The sequence below is a fragment of the Artibeus jamaicensis genome, unplaced genomic scaffold (assembly GCF_021234435.1).
Source record: "Artibeus jamaicensis isolate MK-2021 breed Jamaican fruit bat unplaced genomic scaffold, CSHL_Jam_final contig_456, whole genome shotgun sequence".
NCBI classification, from domain to species: domain Eukaryota; kingdom Metazoa; phylum Chordata; class Mammalia; order Chiroptera; family Phyllostomidae; genus Artibeus; species Artibeus jamaicensis.
Genome location: NW_026521839.1, coordinates 3,897,603 through 3,902,885, shown reverse-complemented (window position 1 = coordinate 3,902,885; position 5,283 = coordinate 3,897,603). Strand labels below are relative to the sequence as shown.

Sequence of the window (5,283 nt, the reverse complement as noted above, 5' to 3'; positions counted from 1 at the left end):
AGGAGGACTTGTCTGGCAGGCATTGGATTTTGGAGCTGGACTCTGGATGTGTCCAAGTCCCATGTGCGGGCATGTTGACTTGAATGGGAATTGGGGAGGGTAGGCACATGATAGTTTAAGCCGTGGAGATGAGTTTACGGAGGAGAACGGCCTGTGTAGGGGGAATGACTGCGTCCCACAGTACAGGGCTGTATTAGTTTGCAAGGTTTACCATAACAAAGTTCCTCAGACTGGGCGGCTTAAGCAACAGAAATTTATTTTCTCACAGTTCTGGAGTCCAGAAGTCAGAGATCAAAATGTCGACGGGGTTGGCTTCTTCTGAGGTGTCCGTCCTTGGCCTGTAGACGGGCTCCTCTCTGTCTCCCCAGGACCTGCCTTCTGCCAATGTCCTTGTTCCCTCCCTGGGGACACCAGTCACAGTGGGTTGGGGCCGCCCTAAAGACCTCGTTAATTGCTTTTTAAAGACCCTATCCCCCAGTACAGTTACATTCTGAGGCGTAAGGGGCTAGGGCTTCAACGTGTGGATTTTGGTGGAGGACACAATTCATCCCATGATAGAAGGAAAGAATTAGGGACTCAGAAAGGAGACGGGAAGAGAATAGAAGGCTAGTTACCCAGGGAAACTTAAGGAGGAGAAAGGTGCAGAGAGAGCTAGTGAGGAGCAGAAATGGTGGAAAGAGCACCTGGATTAGCAGTGGCAACTCCTGGGATCACCTCCAAGGAAGCCCCTTCAGTGGAGGTGGCAGCCGGGAATTTGGGGTCGAGACGTACACAGCACGGTAAGAAAGTGAGGGCAGGGCCAGGCCGCAGCGTTTCAGTTTCCCTTCCAGACGCAGTGGACACTCCAGGTACGTAATGATTGAATGTGTGTGTGACTCTCCTTTCCTCCTTCCTGTGATGTTCCACGGTCCCGGGGCTCGGTTTCTCTTTAAAACTCTAAGGTGAGCCTGCATTCCAACCTTGGCCCTGAGCTTCTTTGTCTTAGGTAGCTGGTCCTTCAGGACGAGCCAGGAAGAATAGAACATCTTTTCTCCTAGGAAGCCAGAAAGAGAGAGAGAGGAAAATCAAGTGAAAACCAAACCAGACCACATTCTCACTGAGCTACCAGTTTTAAAGAACACAATGGGGTGATGTGAGGTTGGAGAGACCTGGAAGGTCATTTCGCAATTTCCCTGTCTGCCCTCCAGGAATGAAGATGTTTATCCATTCATTGAAAAAAAAAGTCTTAATTAAGCACCTGTTCTGAAATAGGCACTGTACTAGGCAAGAGGGAGATACCAGGGAAGCAAATATCAAAGATTTATTGCTTGCTTTGTAGTGTCATGTCCTGTGTTAAGTACTTGGTGTACCTCCTGCTCTCAAGGACAGAAGAAGACAGGGACTGCTGGTGTTGCTTTTGCTTTTTTACAGGCAGGGGAATGGGCTAACTGAGGCTTAGCAGGGTTTGGTAACTCACTGTGGGCTCCAGAGTGATGAGTAAGCAACTTGGACACAGCCCAGTGGCACCTTTTTCCAGCCTTAGCTCCCTCAGGCCCCTGGGGTTTCTACCGAGTACAGTAAGTATCTGGCTGGGAGTCCTCCGTGAGTCAGGCCGAGTGACAGGTACGCAGTCCCAGTTCCTGCCATTCCATCCTGTCCTTGGCCTGAGAAAGGACACGGAGTGAAGGGACGGATGTGGGCTGGGATAATAATGTCGAGTCACTGCTGATGAAAGCCCTGTGTGTTCACCTCCTCCCAGCCACCACCTGAAGCCCGTCTCAGCTACTGTCCTCGTTGTCACATCAACATCCCTCCCAGGCCCACGGAAAACAGCTGGACTTGTGTCTCATGAACCAGGGATGTGTTTCCTTCCTTCTCAGAGGTGCGGGGTGGGGGGCGTGGGGGGCCTTCTCAGGGAGGGCTACCTGAGAACACAGCTGGATCCTACAGTCCTGTTCCCTGATGCTTGGGATTTCCTCTTTGCTCCCAGAGAAAGGGAGAAACATAGATTTTGTGAACTCCTATTATGCAGGCTCAAGAGGAAACAGCCCAGTGATCTCTTTCTTCTATTTTGAGGTCAGGAAGAAGGTGCTCATGCTGCTGACCGGTGAGTCAGTGGGTCTAGGAATTGAATGTTGTGTGTGTGTGGCCACCAGAAGCCTTAGAGACTGAAGTGACCCACAAAGATATCTATGCGAGGATGTTCATCATGGTATTTTAGAAGTAGCAACCTACGTACCCATGTAGGGGGACTGATGAAATCACTGATAGCTGCTTTCTACAAAAGAAATCCAAGCTGCCATTGTACAGCGTGTGATGGATCTATCAGGTGTGGGTACGGCAAGGTGTTCAAGGCTGGTTGTTCAGTGAGTAAAGCATGTCACAGACCAGTGTCTGTGTCTGCATATGTTTCTTTGTATGGCCACAGACACTGCCTGCAAATACACAGGAGAAACTGCTAACAGGTTACTTCCGGAGAGTAGGAATGGAGGTGTGGGTGGGGAGTGAGACTTTGACTCTTTACACTCTTCTGTACTTTCTTTTTAAAATCATGAGCATGTGTTGCTTTTATAATACAATGATGATAATAAAGACAAGTGGAAGAAAGAACAGCTTCAGAAGATTCACAGATCACAGGCTCCCACTCAGACAACTCTGCACTGAACCCAAGAGTGCTGAGGGCAGGAGGGATGATGAAGCGGGGCCAGAGATGCCCTAGAATGATGGGACTTGCCCCCAGCCACTGCTTGCAGAGATGTGCTTTGAACAGAAAGGGGCAGACACAGAGGTAGGGAGTGGAAGGAAGTCACTGTGTGCAAGGCTGACTCAGTGACAGAAAGCCTTATGCAAATTCGAGGCCAAAATTCAACTCCAAGAACAGGGGTTGGGGTCTTTTATAACAACAGCAAACATATTGAGTACTTACCATGTATCAAAGCAAGTGCAAATTTCTTTACTTGGAATTATCTCATTTAATCTCCACAGCAACCCTATGAGGTAGCACTGTTATCATTCCATTTGTATGGATGAAGATACAGAGGCTCAGAGGGTATAAATTACTTGCCCAAATATACACAGTAATTGCTAGGACTGGGATTAACCCAGGTCTGTCTGTGTCTGGGGCAGCCCTCTTATTACCTCCTGAATACTATTGTAAATTGAACTCTAAGGTGCCCTTAGGTGCAAGAACAGAACATCCTTACATCTTTGCCATCAATGAGCTGCCAGGTAGTTGGGAAAAAACCACACTAACCCATGTAGACTGTATAGTCTTACATAAGGTGTGTATCTGGGTTTAATTGGGCTGCAAAGATGATTAAATACTATTTGGACTTTAAAGTTGGGGACATTGGCAAGGCTTGAAGTTGTCAGTGAAGGCACGCTGGAGGAGGAAAGATTTAAACCAGGTCTGGAAGGATGGACTGAATTAAGGGTGAGGAGAACATTCCAGAGAAGAGAAGGCACAAACTATGTAAAGTTTGCTCTGAGACTGTAACATCTCTCTGATCCGAGTGAGTTGTATATGTGTGATAAGTGAGCTGGTGTGCATAGGGAGGGAAAAACAAAGCATTAGGATTAATTCTGAAGGTTAAAAACTGGCAGAGAAGTTGTGACTTAATGTGGAAGGAAATGAAGAGCCTCTGAAGGTGTTTGGGGCAGTAAAGAGACACGGAACAGTGATGCTTCGGAGACGTTAATCTGACAGGGGAGTTGAAGCGACTCGGAGTGAAGGAGGGAGCCTGTGGAAACTTAGGTGTGGCTGTTGGGGGCCTCAATGGCGAGAGTAGCAAGGGGGGGTGAAAAAGGAGGCTCAGTGTGAAAATGGCTGTAAAGAGAGAGGAAGCAGGGGACTTGATGATTGAAAAGAAACAGACTACGGAGAAGAGGGTCCAAGCCAAACAATTCTGGGGCTTCAAATCCACGGGGTTAAGAAGGGAATGCCTATATCTGGAACGGGGAATTGGGGGAGGGTTCTGGTTTTCTTTTGAGGTGGGGTGGGAAGAGATGATGAATTGAGTTTTTATCCCAAACTACACATTTCCCAAGACTGTAAGACAGTGTAGGGACTTTTTCTCTCTTAGTTTTCTCGGTGGCAGAATGCATAGGACTCCCTTTGGACCAGTTCATCCATTCAACAGCTCTTTATTAAACTGTCGTTATGGTCTAGTTGTTGGGAACACAGAAGTGAGTAGGGCAGACCTGGTCCCTGTCCTCATAGAAAGCAGATACTGAACAAGAAATTCTAAGGGTTCTTTCTAATGCTCCTAGGACCAAGGGGGCCTTTCTTCCCCCAGACTAATCCTGTTCTTTACCCCCAAATCCAGAGCATGCACCAGCTGGGAAGGGCATTTGTTAAACATTTTATTAGCAATTGTATCTTGTAATAAAAATTGCCACTACAACCATTGATTTATTTATTCCTTTGTTCTACAAATACTTGTTGAGTGTCACTGTGGCTCTGTATTTTCAGTCCTCATGTGCACAACCTGGTAGAGGACACAGACAAATAAACAGGTAAGGATAAGAGGGTTTAATGAGTGTGCTAAGGGGGTAATACCCAGGTGTTGTGGGAGGGACTGAGAGGGACATCTACCCAACTAGAAGGGGCAGGTGGCTGGGCAGGGAAGTTTCCTGGACAAGGATAAGGAGGTGTTAAGCTACATAAGGGCAGGAGGTGGGGTGGGGCTATGCCTTCCGTGCAAAAGGATATTTCTAGTTCAAAGACCTGGACACTAGAGAGACCTAGGCTTGTTGGGGAATGATTTACAACCTAGAATTTTATACCTAGTGAAACTACCAATCAAAATGTGAAAAAAGAATAAAGGAAAGACACGTTCAGATATGCAAGGTCTCAAAAAATATGTTTCCCATGTATCTCTTCCCAGAGAGCTGGTGGAGGACCTACCCGAACAAAACGGAGGAGCAAATCTGGGAAGTAGACACCCTGGGCGTAATTGAATGGTGTTCAGGTGGGCGGGGGTTGGATCAAAAAGTCTTCTACATGCACAGCAAGGAGTTGGACATCATTATACTGCCAGAGTTATACTTAGATAAATAGTAGGATGATATTCTAAAATAGTGATTTTTTTTCAAACATTGAATCTTAGGGACACTTTTGAGCAACATTGATTGGCTTCAATAAGAGACAATGGTTTTAATCTGTTTTTCATATTTTATGTTCCTTTGAAAAAAATTCTGTTGAGTTTTAGAGAGTTTGGGAAAGTCTAGAACTGTGTATAACTACTACATAAGCAGCCTCGTGCAATTTGGTGTGGCCCCCGGAGTCAAGAGGTTGTAGGAACT

At 46.7% G+C, this 5,283-nt stretch overlaps 1 long non-coding RNA gene across 1 annotated transcript; it reads left to right on the top strand.

Annotated features, from left to right (window-relative positions):
• Nucleotides 1-1,856: 1,856 nt before the first annotated feature.
• LOC119050979 (uncharacterized) lies at nucleotides 1,857-4,971 on the top strand. The gene is made up of 3 exons (XR_005082850.2): nucleotides 1,857-2,086; nucleotides 4,451-4,494; nucleotides 4,866-4,971. It is a non-coding gene; the product is annotated as an uncharacterized LOC119050979 (long non-coding RNA).
• The last annotated feature ends 312 nt before the right edge of the window (nucleotides 4,972-5,283 follow it).